The following is a 20,539-nucleotide window of genomic DNA, read 5'->3' as shown; positions in this document are numbered from 1 at the left end:
AGAAAAATATAAACCAAGCCCGGCATGTTTGAGCTAGAGCAACGAAAATTGGCAGGCACGTGTAGCACCCCGAGACGCACAAAAAAGTCTATTGGGACCATGTAGCTAAAATGTACAGGAAGTGAGCTATGAATTTTTTAATGTCCAATTTTGGCCTATTTTGGCACATTCACTGTGGTCATGCTTTTTCCCCCTTTGCAAACATTTTTCATCCAATTGACTTCAAACTTGGCATTTATCATCTCAAGACCTGAGAGAAGAGCTGGGCAAAACATCTTGCCTTTTCGAAATACTATATGACGGGGGCGGAGCATCAAATATTGCCTTTAAAATTTCATTTGTCCAGAAAGAGCAAATGCTTAATAACTCCCATGTTCAAGCTCCAAAAAATCTCAAACTTATCAGGCAACGTAATAGTCACGGCCTGAAAACATCTATATGATAAAATTCAGTTATACATATAGCGCCACCTAGTGGTTACAATAAATGTCATACTTTACGTTTTTAGCTACTGTGCTGAGCTAGTTGAAGGGATCCATTTGAAAATTGGTCAGAAAAGCCTTAAGATGTTGATCATGCCCCACACCGAATATTGTAACTTTTCGCCAAAGGGAGTGGCCGCTACGGTGACGCAAAGTCTGAAGATTTTTCGTGAAAATAAAAGCTGCATTAACTTGACCGAGATGATCCTATCTTCTCAAAATTTCACACATTTGATGAGAGTCCAGCCCTAAAGACATCTACTGACTTATATTTCATCTAACTGATAGCGCCACCTAGTGGCAATTTTTTTTATTACGAATTTTCTTCTACGTTTTTCTCCAAACACGTTAACTGGACCTACCTCATATTTGCTCAGATGAGGGTTTCGGCCTTCATGATGTCACAACACGAAGTTTGTGAGTTTTCGCGAATTGCTGTGGGTGTGGCTAAGCGCTGTTCGCCAAGAAAACAACGCCAGTTTTGAGGGTCTAAACATGCACAGAAACTCATGAAACTTGGCACACACATCTGGCCTGGTAAAATGAGCAACATTTTATTGTTGATTGTGCTATTTTTACAAAAATGACTCAATAGCGCCCCCTAGAAATTTTTAACGAAGCAGCCCCGGTTGTACGTTTAAGCAAGAACGACGAATATTTTTAGGTGTATGAGGGAGCCCAAGACCTACAAAAAAGTCTCTTGGACCCATATGCTAAAATGAACAGGAAGTGAGCTACGAATTTTTGAATGTCCCATTTTTGACAATTTTTGCACATTCACAGGGGGCAGACTTTTGCCCACTTCTCCTACACGTTTCATCTGACTGAGTAAAGACTTGACCTGGACCATGTCAAGACCTGAGCCAACGACAGGGGGAAAAATCTTGACCTTTCGAAATACTATATGATGAAGGCGGGGCATCAAAATTTGTGTTTCGCACTGAAAAAGGATATGCTTAATAACTCCCCGGTACATGCTCCAAAAAATCCCAAACTTGACATGTATGTTTATCGTCAAGGCCTGAAGCTATCTCTATGACAACATTCAGTTATATATGCAGCGCCACCTAGCCCTTGAGGCATAAAAAAAAATACCCCACATACGGTATTTTGTACAAAAAATGTAAACTCATTCTAAGTGTGATAACTAAGACATTTATGAATATTCTTTTAGTTTCCACCACTCAAAATGTTCACTGGCATCAGACTTATCCAAACATATATATATTTTTATTTATTTTTGATAGCCTCTGTGGACATTAAAAGCAATATCGTGAATGAAGGATATGCTTAATTACTCCACGGTACATGCTCCAAAAAAAATCCCACACTTGACATGTATGCTTATAATCAAGGCCTGAAGGTATCTCGATGACAACATTCAGTTATAAATACAGCGCCACCTAGCCGTTGAGGCTTATATAAAAAAAAATTAAAAAAAATACCCCACATACGGTATTTTGTACAAAAAATGTACACTCATTCTAAGTGTGATAACTAAGTCATTTATGAATATTCTTTTAGTTTCCACCACTCAAATTGTTCACTGGCTTCACACCGATCCAAACGTATGTACGTTTCCATTTTGTTTTATTCATTTTTGATTGCCCCTTTGGACAATAAAAGTAAACATTGTGCAATGAGTACAACGAGCGATGATGTGTATATACACTTTTACAAAAAAATACCAATCAGGGCAACTCATTGCCTAAAAATAAATAAGGACGCTGATTTTTGCAGGTCTTAACAATCACCAATATCCGTTGAGCTTGACACTGGCAAAAAAAATATTCTACATGTAAACGTTTATTATGCCATTTTCAAAGAAATTTTGCTTCCAATATGCCAGTACCCCAACGTGCCAGTACCCCAACGTGCAAGTACCCCAACGTGCAAGGACCCCAACGTGGCCCGGGCTGCGAGGGCCCTTTATAGCTGCTCGCAGCTCTAGTTATTAGGGCCCGAGCAGCGACCGCTGCGAGGTCCCTATTGTTTTTGTAAAAATTATTATTATTATTATTAGGGCCCGAGCAGCGACCGCTGCGAGGTCCCTATTGTTCCTGAAGGAATTCTTATTAGGGCCCGAGCAGCGGCGGCGGCGGTGCCGCTGCGAGGCCCTATTGTTTTTGTAGGAATTCTTATTATTATTATTATTATTATTATTATTCTTATTATTATTCTTCTCCGCAAACAATCGCATTTTTGAGACGCTAAACGTGAACGAAAACTCACCAAACTTTACACGCACATCAGGCCTGGCGAAAAATTTGATATTTTAAAGTCGCCATACATGATAACAGAAAAATGGCTCCATAGCGCCACCTACATAGGTTAAACGGATCCCTGTCCCGCTACGATTGTCCTATGGCGACGAAAATTGTGTGGCACCCGTAGCACATCCAGATGAACAAAAACCTCTTTGATGTGTGTACCCTAAAATAGACAGAAAGTGAGGTATGATCATCTGAATGTCCAATTTTGGCCCAGTTTTGCACATTTACAGGGGTCATACTTCTGCCCGCTTCTCCTACACGGTTAACCTGATTGACTTCAAACTTGGGATGGACCATCTCAACACCTGGGACAACATCATTGTAAAAAATCTAAAGTTTTTGATATACTATATGACGGCGGCGACGCATCAAATTTAGAGTTTAAAAATTCTTACTTCACGAAGCATTGCCGGTTGTACGTTTAATCTAGAGCTACGAAAATTGGTACACATATGTAACAGGCTATGACCTACAAAAAACTCTTTTTGAACCATATGCTAAACCTCACAGGAAGTCCGCCATTTTGATTTATTTTGGAACGTGTTGCCATTTTTTTGGCCATTTCATTGGGGTCTTATTTTAACGAACTCCTCCTTCAGTGTTTATCCGATCATCTTCAAACTTGGTGTGATTCATCTTAAGATGTTGAAGATGAAAAGTTATTGAAAGCTTTGTATTTCGTCGCACGCTGTTGTCATGGCATGCACTGTTTGCAAAGGAAAAAAAATATCCTTAATGAAGCATTCCCAGTTGTATGAAGTAGCTAGAGCTACAAAAATTTGTAGACATTTGTAACAGCCCACAATGTACAAAAAAGTCTCTTGGTGCCATGTGCTAAACCCAACAGGAAGTCCCCCAGGGGCCGGGCATCACATTTTGAGCTAGAAAACTCCTCTTTAACGAAGCATTCCCGGTTGTACGTTTCACCTAGCGCGATGATAATTTGCAGGCATACATAAGAGCCCACGATGTACAAAAAAGTCTCTTGGAACCATGTGCTAAACCAAACAGGAAGTCTGCCATTTTGATTTACGATGGGATTTGTTGCCATTTTTTGTGGCCTTTTTTAGGGGTCATATTTTAACGAACTCCTCGTACAAAGTTCATCCGACCGTCTTCAAACTTGGTGTGTTTCATCTTAAGATGTTTAAGATGCAAAGTTATCGAAAGTTTTTTATTTTGTCGCACGCTGCTGCTATAGCGATGCATTGTTTGCCAAGTAAAGTGCTGCTTTGTTTTTTTATCTATACATGTGTGAAAACTCATGAAACTTTGCAAACACATCAGACTTGTCATGAACATGAATTTTTAGAGATTTATTGTGCAATTTGCAATAAATAGCGCCCTCTAGACATTTTTATGAAGTATTTCCGATTGTATGATTCTGCTAGATTTGTGAAAATTAGGACAGACCCCTATCAGCCTAATACCTACAAAAAAGTATTATGTAGCCATTTGCCAAACCAAAGAGGAAGTCCGCTATTTTGATTTTATTTTGGGATTTATACATCATTTTTGGCCTCTTTCATTAAACTTTGCACAGACAAGGCATGGAAAAAACTAACATTTTAAATGGTCCTTGTTCCATGTAACAGTACCCCAACGTGCCAGTACCCTGACGTGCAAGTAACCCAACGTTGTGCTCAATAGCGCCCTCTATGCATTTTTATGGAGCATTTCCAATTGTATGATTCAAGCGATACACAACTAAAGATGACTTGACCTAGATTTGTGAAAACTGGGAGGCATACCTATTAGCTTAAGACCTACAAAAAGTATTCTGTAGCCGTATGCTAAACCTAAAAGGAAGTCCGCCATTTTGAATTTATTTTGGGAATTGCACACCATCTTTGGCCTTTTGCACTCACAAAGCTTGTCAAAAACATTTTAGATGGTCCTTGTCCGATTTGACAGTACCTCAACGTGCCAGTACCCCGACGTGCAAGTACCCCAACGTGGCCCAGATTGCGAGGGCCCTTTATAGCTGCTCGCAGCTCTAGTTATTATTCTTCTTCTTCTTCTTTTTCTTTGTTATTATTCTTTTCCGCAAACAACCACATTTTTGAGGCACTAAACATGAACGAAAACTCACCAAACTTTACACGCAGATCGGGTCTGGCGAAAAATTTGATATTTTAAAGTCGCCATACATGATAACAGAAAAATGGCTCTGTAGCGCCACCTACATAGGTTTAACGGATCCCTGTCCCGCTACGATTGTCCTATGGCTACGAAAATTGTGTGGCACCTGTAGCACATCCAGATGAACAAAAACCTCTTTGATATGTGTACCCTAAAATAGACAGGAAGTGAGGTATGAGTATTTGAATGTCCAATTTTGGCCCATTTTTGCACATTTACAGGGGTCATACTTTTGCCCGCTTCTCCTACACGGTTAACCCGATTGACTTCAAACTTGGGCTGTACCATCTCAACACCTGGGACAACATCATGGTAAAAAATCTAAAGTTTTTGACATACTATATGACGGTGGCGGGGCATCAAATTTACAGTTTCAAAATTCTTACTTAACGAAGCATTGCCGGTGGTACGTTTAATCTAGAGCTACGAAAATTGGTACACATATGTAACAGACTATGATCTACAAAAAAGCCTGTTGGTGCCATATGCTAAACCTAACAGGAAGTCCGCCAGAGGCGAGGCATCAAATTTTGTGTTTCAAAATTCTAACTTAATGAAGCATTCCCGGCTGTACATTTCACCTAGAGTTACCAATATTTGAAGACATATGTAACAGCCCTCAAGGTACAAAAAACTCTTTTTGAACCATATGCTAAACCGAACAGGAAGTCCGCCATTTTGATTTACTTTGGAACGTGTTGCCATTTTTTGGGCCATTTCATAGGGGTCTTATTTTAACGAACTCCTCCTACAGAGTTTATCCGATCATCTCCAAACTTGGTGTGATTCATCTTAAGATGTTGAAGATGAAAAGTTATTGAAAGCTTTTTATTTTGTCGCACGCTGTTGCCGTGGCATGCACAGTTTGCAAAGGAAAAAATTCCTTCTTAATGAAGCATTCCCAGTTGTACGAAGCAGCTAGAGCTACGAAAATTTGGAGACAAATGTAACAGCCCACGATGTACAAAAAAGTCTCTTGGTGCCATGTGCTAAACCCAACAGGAAGTCCCGTAGGGGCCGGGCATCACATTTTGAGCTAAAAAACTCCTCTTTAACGAAGCATTCCCGGTTGTACGTTTCACCTAGCGCTATGATAATTTAGAGGCATACATAAGAGCCCACGATGTACAAAAAAGTCTCTTGGAACCATGTGCTAAACCAAACAGGAAGTCCGCCATTTTGATTTATGATGGGATTTGTAGCCTTTTTTTGTGGCCTTTTTTAGGGGTCATATTTTAACTCCTCCTACAAAATTCATCCGACCGTGTTCAAACTTGGTGTGTTTCATCTTAAGATGTTTAAGATGCAAATTTATCGAAAGTTTTTTATTTTGTCGCACGCTGCTGCTATAGCGATGCATTGGTTGCCAAGTAAAGTGCTGCTTTGTTTTTTTTTTATCTATACATGTGTGAAAACTCGTGAAACTTTGCACACACATCAGACTTGTCATTAACATGAATTTTTAGAGATTTCTTGTGCAATTTGCAATAAATCGCACCCTCTATACATTTTTTATGGAGCATTTCCGATTGGATGATTCAAGCGCGAAATAACTAAAGATGACTTGACTTGACCTAGATTTGTGAAAACTCAGAGGCATACCTATTATATTATTATTATTTTTTGTACCTTACAAGATTATCTCTTGTGCCACATTAAACCCCTTTGCAGGCCTGAGCCAAACCACGGTCCATACATTTGATACCACTGCTTTATTTCAATGGTCAAGTACTTCATAACCACACCTACTTATGCTTGTCCTTGCATATATAGTAGACAACAAAGAGCTCTTTCAACAAAAGACATTTCCATCTACAAAGTCATACAAGGTAAGCACTCTATAAATTCTGCAATCACTACACTTCTATTCCTAAATTATCACTTCAAATACCAACAATGGTTAATACAGCTACAAATTTCTTGTATGTTTATGAAGTATGATACTGTATTTATTTCTACTCCTTTGCTTTTCTACAGAACATGAACAAATCACCAAGCAAATTCTCTTTTGATAAAGACCCTCTAATCATCTCCATACGCAAAGATTGCCAACTTTTTTCCGTAAGTATACAATACATAAACTAAACAGGACAACTTTCTCAATCATATACAGTATGCCATACATATATGTATTAAGTTCTCATTTATTAACAGGTTTGTTAAAGGCACCTTTAGTGTGTTTTTCTGTTTGTAATGTTTCTCCACGAGCACGTCTAGCCATTGATATCATGTAGAACACATATGCTAACCTTTTAGAGACAATTGAAGCTTACTTGCACAGTAGCCACTATCTTAACCACTTAATTCACATGTCTACTTGACAACTTATTACATGTAGTGAAATGGTACTTTGTGCGTCTTATGCTTTTTTCTGAACACTGCTTTTCAACTCTTTCCTTAAAACCAATACATGCGGTACTGTTATACTGTATAAATATATATGTCCGTGTGTATATATTTGTATATTCTTTCAAATAAACTCGTTTTGACACACACAGCCATTGAGTAACATGCAACACGACCACAACGTTTTGCACCAACACGTTACACTTACATAACCATTTATGTACCTGTCGTATCCTTACTTTTATTCATCATTTCATCACACAATCCTAAAACATTGCTTTTTGACCCAGATGATTCAACTGTACCATTTTTGCGTGTCTTATTACTTACTAGCTATATTATTTATTAACGGGCAAAAACTATGAATATAAGATCACCGTCAAATATTACGTCTGTAATATCCATATACAGTGCATTACATAATATGCATTTGTATTAAGACACTACCATGCTAAAAATATGCACACGACTGTTCTGTAAACTACACCTAAGACAACCAAACTTCACAGATCTAACATGATTCTTCATTCTTTTTTGTTCTACAGATGTATCAAATGCTGCCACACAGACAGAAGAAGCCACTGAGGACATGCACGAAGACGATGATCACAATATAACAGGACAGGTTAACCCCCCTGAAGTTTTAGCCCGCAGGTCAAAGCGTCCTAGGACTAATTCATCCATGGAGGTTACATTATCCTAAGACAGACTATGTGCTAACCCAAACTCTTTGACCCCAAGGTATTCATCTGTCCCAGAAAACTTTTACACTAAAGAGTTTATCTGTCCTAGGGCGCTGTTAACCCCAGGTTAAAGTGTTATTTAATCTGTCCTGTTACAACAGCTATACATAAACAGCTGCATTCCTCTCCTGTTCCATCTCTCGCACTTCTTTGATCTCTTTTTCTCCTCTACTTATACCTATGCTTGCTCATGTGCTTTTTTCCCCTTTATATGATGTCATTGGTTAGCCTGCTTCAAAGCTACATTTTTTCTTGAATAACTGTCACACATTTACTGTTTGCTGGACCCTACAAAACTGTCACAATACTTCACTATGTCATGAATACATATGTGTTGCACAGCGACACCACATTAAGAGTCATCAAAAAGCTTTTTATTTGATCACACACCATCTCTGTGCCATGCAATGTTTTCAAATGAACAGATGCTGGTTTTGAATATCAAACGAGCGACTTTTCATGAAACTTTGCACACACATCAGAAAGTCCACACTTTTGAATTTATTTTGGGAATTGTGCATCATTTTTGGCCTTTTACTGCACCTTTTTACACACAAGGCACGGCAAATGCATTTCTATTTTCCATGGTCCTTGTCTATTTAACAGTACCCCAACGTGCAAGTCCCCCGACTTGCATATACCCCAACGTGGCCCGGGTTGCGAGGGCCCTTTATAGCTGCTCGCAGCTCTAGTTATTAGGGCCCGAGCAGCGACCGCTGCGAGGTCCCTATTGTTTTTGTAAAAATTATTATTATTATTATTATTATTATTATTATTATTCTTCTTCTTTATTCTCCGCAAACGATCACGATTTTGGGTACCTAAACATTCACGAAAACTCACCAAACTTTGCACACTCCTCAGGCCCGGCGAAAAATTTGATATTATGAAGTCGTCATAACAACGCGACTCTATAGCGCCCCCTAGCATAGAAAAATAAAAACCAAGCCCGGCACGTTTGAGCTAGAGCAACAAAAATTGGCAGGCACGTGTAGCACCCCGAGACGCACAAAAAAGTCTATTGGGACCATGTAGCTAGAATGTACAGGAAATGAGCTATGAATTTTTTTATGTCCAATTTTGGCCTATTTTGGCACATTCACTGTGGTCATGCTTTTTCCCCCTTTGCAAACATTTTTCATCCAATTGACTTCAAACTTGGCATTTATCATCTCAAGACCTGAGAGAACAACTGGGCAAAAAGTCTTGCCTTTTCGAAATACTATATGATGGGGGCGGGGCATCAAATATTGCCTTTAAAATTTCATTTGTCCAGAAAGAGCAAATGCTTAATAACTCCCATGTTCAAGCTCCAAAAAATCTCAAACCTCTCAGGCAATGTAATAGTCACGGCCTGAAAACATCTATATGATAAAATTCAGTTATACATATAGCGCCACCTAGTGGTTACAATAAATGTCATACTTTACGTTTTTAGCTACTGTGCTGAGCTTGTTGAAGGGATCCATTTGAAAATTGGTCAGAAAAGCCTTAACATGTTGATCATGCCCCACACCGAATATTGTAACTTTTCGCCAAAGGGTGTGACCGCTACGGTGACGCAAAGTCTGAAGATTTTTCGTGACAATAAAAGCTGCATTAACTTGACCGAGATGATCCTATCTTCTCAAAATTTCACACATTTGATGAGAGTCCAGCTCTAAAGACATCTACTAACTTACATTTCATCTAACTGATAGCGCCACCTAGTGGCAATTTTTTTTCTTACGAATTTTCTTCTACGTTTTTCTCCAAACACGTTAACTGGACCTACCTCATATTTGCTCAGATGAGGGTTTCGGCCTTCATGATGTCACAACACGAAGTTTGTGAGTTTTCGCGAATTGCTGTGGGCGTGGCTAAGCGCTGTTCGCCAAGAAAACAACGCCAGTTTTGAGGGTCTAAACATGCACAGAAACTCCTGAAACTTGGCACACACATCTGGCCTGGTAAAATGAGCAATATTTTATTGTTGATTGTGCTATTTTTACAAAAATGACTCAATAGCGCCCCCTCGAAATTTTTAACGAAGCAGCCCCGGTTGTACGTTTAAGCAAGAACGACGAATATTTTTAGGTGTATGAGGGAGCCCAAGACCTACAAAAAAAAGTCTCTTGTACCCATATGCTAAAATGAACAGGAAGTGAGCTACGAATTTTTGAATGTCCCATTTTTGACGATTTTTGCACATTCACAGGGGGCAGACTTTTGCCCACTTCTCCTACACGTTTCATCCGACTGAGTTAAGACTTGGCCTGGACCATGTCAAGACCTGAGCCAACGACAGGGGGAAAAATTTTGACTTTTCGAAATACTATATGATGAGGGCGGGGCATCAAAATTTGTGTTTCGCAATGAAAAAGGATATGCTTGATAACTCCCCGGTACATGCTCCAAAAAATCCCAAACTTGACATGTATGTTTATCGTCAAGGCCTGAAGTTATCTCTATGACAACATTCAGTTATATATGCAGCGCCACCTAGCCCTTGAGGCATAAAAAAAAAATACCCCACATACGGTATTTTGTACAAAAAATGTAAACTCATTCTAAGTGTGATAACTAAGTCATTTATGAATATTCTTTTAGTTTCCACCACTCAAAATGTTCACTGGCATCAGACTTATCCAAACATATATATATTTTTATTTATTTTTGATAGCCTCTGTGGACATTAAAAGCAATATCGTGAATGAAGGATATGCTTAATAACTCCACGGTACATGCTCCAAAAAAAATCCCACACTTGACATGTATGCTTATAATCAAGGCCTGAAGGTACCTCGATGACAACATTCAGTTAGAAATACAGCGCCACCTAGCCCTTGAGGCTTATATAATAAAAAAAACCCACATACGGTATTTTGTACAAAAAAATGTAAACTCATTCTAAGTGTGATGACTAAGTCATTTATGAATATTCTTTTAGTTTCCACCACTCAAATTGTTCACTGGCTTCACACCGATCCAAACGTATGTACGTTTCCATTTTGTTTTATTCATTTTTGATTGCCCCCTTGGACAATAAAAGTAACATTGTGCAATGAGTACAACGAGCGATGATGTATATATACATCCATCCATCCATCCATTTTCTTGACCGCTTATTCCTCACAAGGGTCGCGGGGGCTGCTGGCGCCTATCTCAGCTGGCTCTGGGCAGTAGGCAGGGGACACCCTGGACTGGTTGCCAACCAATCACAGGGCACACAGAGACGAACAACCATCCACACTCACACGCACACCTAGGGACAATTCGGAGTGCCCAATTAACCTGCCATGCATGTCTTTGGAATGTGGGAGGAGACCGGAGTACCCGGAGAAGACCCACGCGGGCACGGGGAGAACATGCAAACTCCACCCAGGAAGGTCCGAGCCTGGACTCGAACCGGAGACCTCAGAACTGGGAAGCGGACGTGCTAACCACTCGACTACCGTGCCGCCTGTATATATACACTTTTACAAAAAATACCAATCAGGGCAACTCATTGCCTAAAAATAAAAAAGGACGCTGATTTTTGCAGGTCTTAACAATCACCAAAACCCGTTGAGCTTGACACACACTGGCAAAAAAAATATTCTACATGTAAACGTTTATTATGCCATTTTCAAAGAAATTTTGCTTCCAATATGCCAGTACCCCAACGTGCCAGTACCCCAACGTGCCAGTACCCTAACGTGCAAGTACCCCAACGTGCAAGGACTCCAACGTGGCCCGGGCTGCGAGGGCCCTTTATAGCTGCTCGCAGCTCTAGTTAGGGCCCGAGCAGCGACCGCTGCGAGGTCCCTATTGTTTTTGTAAAAATTATTATTATTATTAGGGCCCGAGCAGCGACCGCTGCGAGGTCCCTATTGTTTTTGTAAAAATTATTATTATTATTATTATTATTATTATTATTATTATTAATATTATTATTAGGGCCCGAGCAGCGACCGCTGCGAGGTCCCTATTGTTTTTGTAAAAATTATTATTATTATTAGGGCCCGAGCAGCGACCGCTGCGAGGTCCCTATTGTTTTTGTAAAAATTATTATTATTATTATTATTATTATTATTATTAGGGCCCGAGCAGCTACCGCTGCGAGGTCCCTATTGTTTTTCGATCGGATTATTATTATTATTATTATTATTCTTCTTCTTCTTCTTCTTCTTCTTCTTCTCCGTAAACGATCACGATTTTGGGTACCTAAACATTTACGAAAACTCACCAAACTTTGCACACTCCTCAGGCCCGGCGAAAAATTTGATATTATGAAGTCGTCATAACAACGCGACTCTATAGCGCCCCCTAGCATAGAAAAATAAAAACCAAGCCCGGCATGTTTGAGCTAGAGCAACGAAAATTGGCAGGCACGTGTAGCACCCCGAGACGCACAAAAAAGTCTATTGGGACCATGTAGCTAAAATGTACAGGAAGTGAGCTATGAATTTTTTAATGTCCAATTTTGGCCTATTTTGGCACATTCACTGTGGTCATGCTTTTTCCCCCTTTGCAAACATTTTTCATCCAATTGACTTCAAACTTGGCATTTATCATCTCAAGACCTGAGAGAACAACTGGGGGAAAAATCTTGCCTTTTCGAAATACTATATGACGGGGGCGGGGCATCAAATATTGCCTTTAAAATTTCATTTGTCCAGAAAGAGCAAATGCTTAATAACTCCCATGTTGAAGCTCCAAAAAATCTCAAACTTCTCAGGCAATGTAATAGTCACAGCCTGAAAACATCTATATGACAAAATTCAGTTATACATATAGCGCCACCTAGTGGTTACAATAAATGTCATACTTTACGTTTTTAGCTACTGTGCTGAGCTTGTTGAAGGGATCCATTTGAAAATTGGTCAGAAAAGCCTTAAGATGTTGATCATGCCCCACACCGAATATTGTAACTTTTCATCAAAGGGCGTGGCCGCTACGGTGACGCAAAATCTGAAGATTTTTCGTGAAAATAAAAGCTGCATTAACTTGACCGAGATGATCCTATCTTCTCAAAATTTCACACATTTGATGAGAGTCCAGCTCTAAAGACATCTACTAACTTCCATTTCATCTAACTGATAGCGCCACCTAGTGGCAATTTTTTTTCTTACGAATTTTCTTCTACGTTTTTCTCCAAACACGTTAACTGGACCTACCTCATATTTGCTCAGAGGAGGGTTTCGGCCTTCATGATGTCACAACACGAAGTTTGTGAGTTTTCGCGAATTGTTGTAGGCGTGGCTAAGCGCTGTTCGCCAAGAAAACAACGCCAGTTTTGAGGGTCTAAACATGCACAGAAACTCCTGAAACTTGGCACACACATCTGGCCTGGTAAAATGAGCAATATTTTATTGTTGATTGTGCTATTTTTACAAAAATGACTCAATAGCGCCCCCTTGAAATTTTTAACGAAGCAGCCCCGGTTGTACGTTTAAGCAAAAACGCCGAATATTTTTAGGTGTATGAGGGAGCCCAAGACCTACAAAAACGTCTCTTGTACCCATATGCTAAAATGAACAGGAAGTGAGCTACGAATTTTTGAATGTCCCATTTTTGACGATTTTTGCACATTCACAGGGGGCAGACTTTTGCCCACTTCTCCTACACGTTTCATCCGACTGAGTTAAGACTTGGCCTGGACCATGTCAAGACCTGAGCCAACGACAGGGGGAAAAATTTTGACTTTTCGAAATACTATATGATGAGGGCGGGGCATCAAAATTTGTGTTTCACAATGAAAAAGGATATGCTTGATAACTCCCCGGTACATGCTCCAAAAAATCCCAAACTTGACATGTATGTTTATCGTCAAGGCCTGAAGTTATCTCTATGACAACATTCAGTTATATATGCAGCGCCACCTAGCCCTAGAGGCATGAAAAAAAAATACCCCACATACGGTATTTTGTACAAAAAATGTACACTCATTCTAAGTGTGATAACTAAGTCATTTATGAATATTTTTTTAGTTTCCACCACTCAAAATGTTCACTGGCATCAGACTTATCCAAACATATATATATTTTTATTTATTTTTGATAGCCTCTATGGACATTAAAAGCAATATCGTGAATGAAGGATATGCTTAATAACTCCACGGTACATGCTCCAAAAAAAAATCCCACACTTGACATGTATGCTTATAATCAAGGCCTGAAGGTATCTCGATGACAACATTCAGTTATAAATACAGCGCCACCTAGCCCTTGAGGCTTATATAAAAAAAAAAACCCACATACGGTATTTTGTACAAAAAAATGTAAACTCATTCTAAGTGTGATGACTAAGTCATTTATGAATATTCTTTTAGTTTCCACCACTCAAATTGTTCACTGGCTTCACACCGATCCAAACGTATGTACGTTTCCATTTTGTTTTATTCATTTTTGATTGCCCCTTTGGACAATAAAAGTAACATTGTGCAATGAGTACAACGAGCGATGATGTATATATACACTTTTACAAAAAATACCAATCAGGGCAACTCATTGCCTAAAAATAAAAAAGGACACAGATTTTTGCAGGTTTTAACAATCCCCAAAACCCGTTGAGCTTGATACACACTGGCAAAAAAAATATTCTACATGTAAACGTTTATTATGCCATTTTCAAAGAAATTTTGCTTCCAATATGCCAGCACCCCAACGTGCCAGTACCCTAACGTGCAAGTACCCCAACGTGCAAGGACTCCAACGTGGCCCGGGCTGCGAGGGCCCTTTATAGCTGCTCGCAGCTCTAGTTCTTCTTCTTCTTCTTCTTTATTCTCCGCAAACGATCGCGATTTGGGGTACCTAAACATTCACGAAAACTCACCGAACTTTGCACACTCCTCAGGCCCGGCGAAAAATTTGATATTATTAAGTCGTCATAACAATGCGACTCGATAGCGCCCCCTAGCGTAGAAAAATAAAAACCAAGCCCGGCACGTTTGAGCTAGAGCAACAAAAATTGGCAGGCACGTGTAGCACCCCGAGACGCACAAAAAAGTCTATTGGGACCATGTAGCTAAAATGTACAGGAAGTGAGCTATGAATTTTTTTATGTCCAATTTTGGCCTATTTTGGCACATTCACTGTGGTCATGCTTTTTCCCCCTTTGCAAACATTTTTCATCCAATTGACTTCAAACTTGGCATTTATCATCTCAAGACCTGAGAGAACAACTGGGCAAAACATCTTGCCTTTTTGAAATACTATATGACGGGGGCGGGGCATCAAATATTGCCTTTAAAATTTCATTTGTCCAGAAAGAGCAAATGCTTAATAACTCCCATGTTCAAGCTCCAAAAAATCTCAAACTTCTCAGGCAACGTAATAGTCACGGCCTGAAAACATCTATATGATAAAATTCAGTTATACATATAGCGCCACCTAGTGGTTACAATAAATGTCATACTTTACGTTTTTAGCTACTGTTCTGAGCTTGTTGAAGGGATCCATTTGAAAATTGGTCAGAAAAGCCTTAAGATGTTGATCATGCCCCACACCGAATATTGTAACTTTTCGCCAAAGGGCGTGGCCGCTACGGTGACGCAAAGTCTGAAGATTTTTCGTGAAAATAAAAGCTGCATTAACTTGACCGAGATGATCCTATCTTCTCAAAATTTCACACATTTGATGAGAGTCCAGCCCTAAAGACATCTACTGACTTATATTTCATCTAACTGATAGCGCCACCTAGTGGCAATTTTTTTTCTTACGAATTTTCTTCTACGTTTTTCTCCAAACACGTTAACTGGACCTACCTCATAATTGCTCAGATGAGGGTTTCGGCCTTCATGATGTCACAACACGAAGTTTGTGAGTTTTCGCGAATTGCTGTAGGCGTGGCTAAGCGCTGTTCGCCAAGAAAACAACGCCAGTTTTGAGGGTCTAAACATGCACAGAAACTCCTGAAACTTGGCACACACATCTGGCCTGGTAAAATGAGCAATATTTTATTGTTGATTGTGCTATTTTTACAAAAATGACTCAATAGCGCCCCCTCTAAATTTTTAACGAAGCAGCCCCGGTTGTACGTTTAAGCAAGAACGACGAATATTTTTAGGTGTATGAGGGAGCCCAAGACCTACAAAAAAGTCTCTTGTACCCATATGCTAAAATGAACAGGAAGTGAGCTACGAATTTTTGAATGTCCCATTTTTGACGATTTTTGCATATTCACAGGGGGCAGACTTTTGCCCACTTCTCCTACAGGTTTCATCCGACTGAGTTAAGACTTGGCCTGGACCATGTCAAGACCTGAGCCAACGACAGGGGGAAAAATTTTGACTTTTCGAAATACTATATGATGAGGGCGGGGCATCAAAATTTGTGTTTCGCAATGTAAAAGGATATGCTTGATAACTCCCCGGGACATGCTCCAAAAAATCCCAAACTTGACATGTATGTTTATCGTCAAGGCCTGAAGTTATCTCTATGACAACATTCAGTTATATATGCAGCGCCACCTAGCCCTTGAGGCATGAAAAAAAAATACCCCACATACGGTATTTTGTACAAAAAATGTACACTCATTCTAAGTGTGATAACTAAGTCATTTATGAATATTCTTTTAGTTTCCACCACTCAAATTGTTCACTGGCTTCACACCGATCCAAACGTATGTACGTTTCCATTTTGTTTTATTCATTTTTGATTGCCCCTTTAGAAAATAAAAGTAACATTGTGCAATGAGTACAACGAGCGATGATGTGTATATACACTTTTACAAAAAAATACCAATCAGGGCAACTCATTGCCTAAAAATAAAAAAGGACGCTGATTTTTGCAGGTCTTAACAATCACCAAAACCCGTTGAGCTTGACACACACACTGGCAAAAAAATATTCTACATGTAAACGTTTATTATGCCATTTTCAAAGAAATTTTGCTTCCAATATGCCAGTACCCCAATGTGCCAGTACCCCAACGTGCAAGTACCCCAACGTGCGAGGACCCCAACGTGGCCCGGGCTGCGAGGGCCCTTTATAGCTGCTCGCAGCTCTAGTTATTATTATTCTTCTTCTTCTTCTTCTTCTTCTTCTTTATTCTCCGCAAACGATCGCGATTTTGGGTACCTAAACATTCACGAAAACTCACCGAACTTTGCACACTCCTCAGGCCCGGCGAAAAATTTGATATTATTAAGTCGTCATAACAATGCGACTCGATAGCGCCCCCTAGCGTAGAAAAATAAAAACCAAGCCCGGCACGTTTGAGCTAGAGCAACAAAAATTGGCAGGCACGTGTAGCACCCCGAGACGCACAAAAAAGTCTATTGGGACCATGTAGCTAAAATGTACAGGAAGTGAGCTATGAATTTATTTATGTCCAATTTTGGCCTATTTTGGCACATTCACTGTGGTCATGCTTTTTCCCCCTTTGCAAACATTTTTCATCCAATTGACTTCAAACTTGGCATTTATCATCTCAAGACCTGAGAGAACAACTGGGCAAAACATCTTGCCTTTTTGAAATACTATATGACGGGGGCGGGGCATCAAATATTGCCTTTAAAATTTCATTTGTCCAGAAAGAGCAAATGCTTAATAACTCCCATGTTCAAGCTCCAAAAAATCTCAAACTTCTCAGGCAACGTAATAGTCACGGCCTGAAAACATCTATATGATAAAATTCAGTTATACATATAGCGCCACCTAGTGGTTACAATAAATGTCATACTTTACGTTTTTAGCTACTGTGCTGAGCTTGTTGAAGGGATCCATTTGAAAATTGGTCAGAAAAGCCTTAAGATGTTGATCATGCCCCACACCGAATATTGTAACTTTTCGCCAAAGGGCGTGGCCGCTACGGTGACGCAAAGTCTGAAGATTTTTCGTGAAAATAAAAGCTGCATTAACTTGACCGAGATGATCCTATCTTCTCAAAATTTCACACATTTGATGAGAGTCCAGCCCTAAAGACATCTACTGACTTATATTTCATCTAACTGATAGCGCCACCTAGTGGCAATTTTTTTTCTTACGAATTTTCTTCTACGTTTTTCTCCAAACACGTTAACTGGACCTACCTCATATTTGCTCAGATGAGGGTTTCGGCCTTCATGATGTCACAACACGAAGTTTGTGAGTTTTCGCGAATTGCTGTGGGCGTGGCTAAGCGCTGTTCGCCAAGAAAACAACGCCAGTTTTGAGGGTCTAAACATGCACAGAAACTCCTGAAACTTGGCACACACATCTGGCCTGGTAAAATGAGCAATATTTTATTGTTGATTGTGCTATTTTTACAAAAATGACTCAATAGCGCCCCCTCGAAATTTTTAACGAAGCAGCCCCGGTTGTACGTTTAAGCAAGAACGACGAATATTTTCAGGTGTATGAGGGAGCCCAAGACCTACAAAAAAGTCTCTTGTACCCATATGCTAAAATGAACAGGAAGTGAGCTACGAATTTTTGAATGTCCCATTTTTGACGATTTTTGCACATTCACAGGGGGCAGACTTTTGCCCACCTCTCCTACACGTTTCATCCGACTGAGTTAAGACTTGGCCTGGACCATGTCAAGACCTGAGCCAACGACAGGGGGAAAAATTTTGACTTTTCGAAATACTATATGATGAGGGCGGGGCATCAAAATTTGTGTTTCGCAATGAAAAAGGATATGCTTGATAACTCCCCGGTACATGCTCCAAAAAATCCCAAACTTGACATGTATGTTTATCGTCAAGGCCTGAAGTTATCTCTATGACAACATTCAGTTATATATGCAGCGCCACCTAGCCCTTGAGGCATGAAAAAAAAATACCCCACATACGGTATTTTGTACAAAAAATGTAAACTCATTCTAAGTGTGATAACGAAGTCATTTATGAATATTCTTTTAGTTTCCACCACTCAAAATGTTCACTGGCATCAGACTTATCCAAACATATATATATTTTTATTTATTTTTGATAGCCTCTATGGACATTAAAAGCAATATCGTGAATGAAGGATATGCTTAATAACTCCACGGTACATGCTACAAAAAAAATCCCACACTTGACATGTATGCTTATAATCAAGGCCTGAAGGTATCTCTATGACAACATTCAGTTATAAATACAGCGCCCCCTAGCCGTTGAGGCTTATATAAAAAAAATAAAAAAAATACCCCACATACGGTATTTTGTACAAAAAATGTACACTCATTCTAAGTGTGATAACTAAGTCATTTATGAATATTCTTTTAGTTTCCACCACTCAAATTGTTCACTGGCTTCACACCGATCCAAACGTATGTACGTTTACCTTTTGTTTTATTCATTTTTGATTGCCCCTTTGGACAATAAAAGTAAACATTGTGCAATGAGTACAACGAGCGATGATGTGTATATACACTTTTACAAAAAAATACCAATCAGGGCAACTCATTGCCTAAAAATAAATAAGGACGCTGATTTTTGCAGGTCTTAACAATCACCAAAATCCGTTGAGCTTGACAGACACTGGCAAAAAAAATATTCTACATGTAAACGTTTATTATGCCATTTTCAAAGAAATTTTGCTTCCAATATGCCAGTACCCCAACGTGCCAGTACCCCAACGTGCAAGGACCCCAACGTGGCCCGGGCTGCGAGGGCCCTTTATAGCTGCTCGCAGCTCTAGTTATTATTATTCTTCTTCTTTATTCTCCGCAAACGATCGCGATTTTGGGTACCTAAACATTCACGAAAACTCACCGAACTTTGCACACTCCTCAGGCCCGGCGAAAAATTTGATATTATTAAGTCGTCATAACAATGCGACTCGATAGCGCCCCCTAGCGTAGAAAAATAAAAACCAAGCCCGGCACGTTTGAGCTAGAGCAACAAAAATTGGCAGGCACGTGTAGCACCCCGAGACGCACAAAAAAGTCTATTGGGACCATGTAGCTAAAATGTACAGGAAGTGAGCTATGAATTTTTTAATGTCCAATTTTGGCCTATTTTGGCACATTCACTGTGGTCATGCTTTTTCCCCCTTTGCAAACATTTTTCATCCAATTGACTTCAAACTTGGCATTTATCATCTCAAGACCTGAGAGAAAAACTGGGCAAAACATCTTGCCTTTTTGAAATACTATATGACGGGGGCGGGGCATCAAATATTGCCTTTAAAATTTCATTTGTCCAGAAAGAGCAAATGCTTAATAACTCCCATGTTCAAGCTCCAAAAAATCTCAAACTTCTCAGGCAACGTAATAGTCACGGCCTGAAAACATCTATATGATAAAATTCAGTTATACATATAGCGCCACCTAGTGGTTACAATAAATGTCATACTTTACGTTTTTAGCTACTGTTCTGAGCTTGTTGAAGGGATCCATTTGAAAATTGGTCAGAAAAGCCTTAAGATGTTGATCATGCCCCACACCGAATATTGTAACTTTTCGCCAAAGGGCGTGGCCGCTACGGTGACGCAAAGTCTGAAGATTTTTCGTGAAAATAAAAGCTGCATAAACTTGACTGAGATGATCCTATCTTCTCAAAATTTCACACATTGGATGAGAGTCCAGCCCTAAAGACATCTACTGACTTATATTTCATCTAACTGATAGCGCCACCTAGTGGCAATTTTTTTTCTTACGAATTTTCTTCTACGTTTTTCTCC

General features: G+C 39.6%; 1 protein-coding gene and 1 long non-coding RNA gene across 9 annotated transcripts in view; one reads left to right on the top strand and one right to left on the bottom strand.

Moving 5' to 3' along the window:
- The window catches only part of pde1cb (phosphodiesterase 1C, calmodulin-dependent b), a 282,706-nt gene that overhangs the window by 31,805 nt on the left and 230,362 nt on the right, over positions 1-20,539 (bottom strand). The gene's annotated exons all lie outside the window — the stretch shown is intronic.
- On the top strand, positions 6,430-8,471 carry LOC144031046 (uncharacterized). Its single transcript, XR_013287420.1, has 3 exons — positions 6,430-6,726; positions 6,875-6,958; positions 7,789-8,471. It is a non-coding gene; the product is annotated as an uncharacterized LOC144031046 (long non-coding RNA).

This window comes from Festucalex cinctus, chromosome 1 (genome assembly GCF_051991245.1).
Source record: "Festucalex cinctus isolate MCC-2025b chromosome 1, RoL_Fcin_1.0, whole genome shotgun sequence".
NCBI lineage: Eukaryota > Metazoa > Chordata > Actinopteri > Syngnathiformes > Syngnathidae > Festucalex > Festucalex cinctus.
Note: the sequence above shows the minus strand (reverse complement) of the source record. Positions and strands in the feature narration are given on the sequence as shown.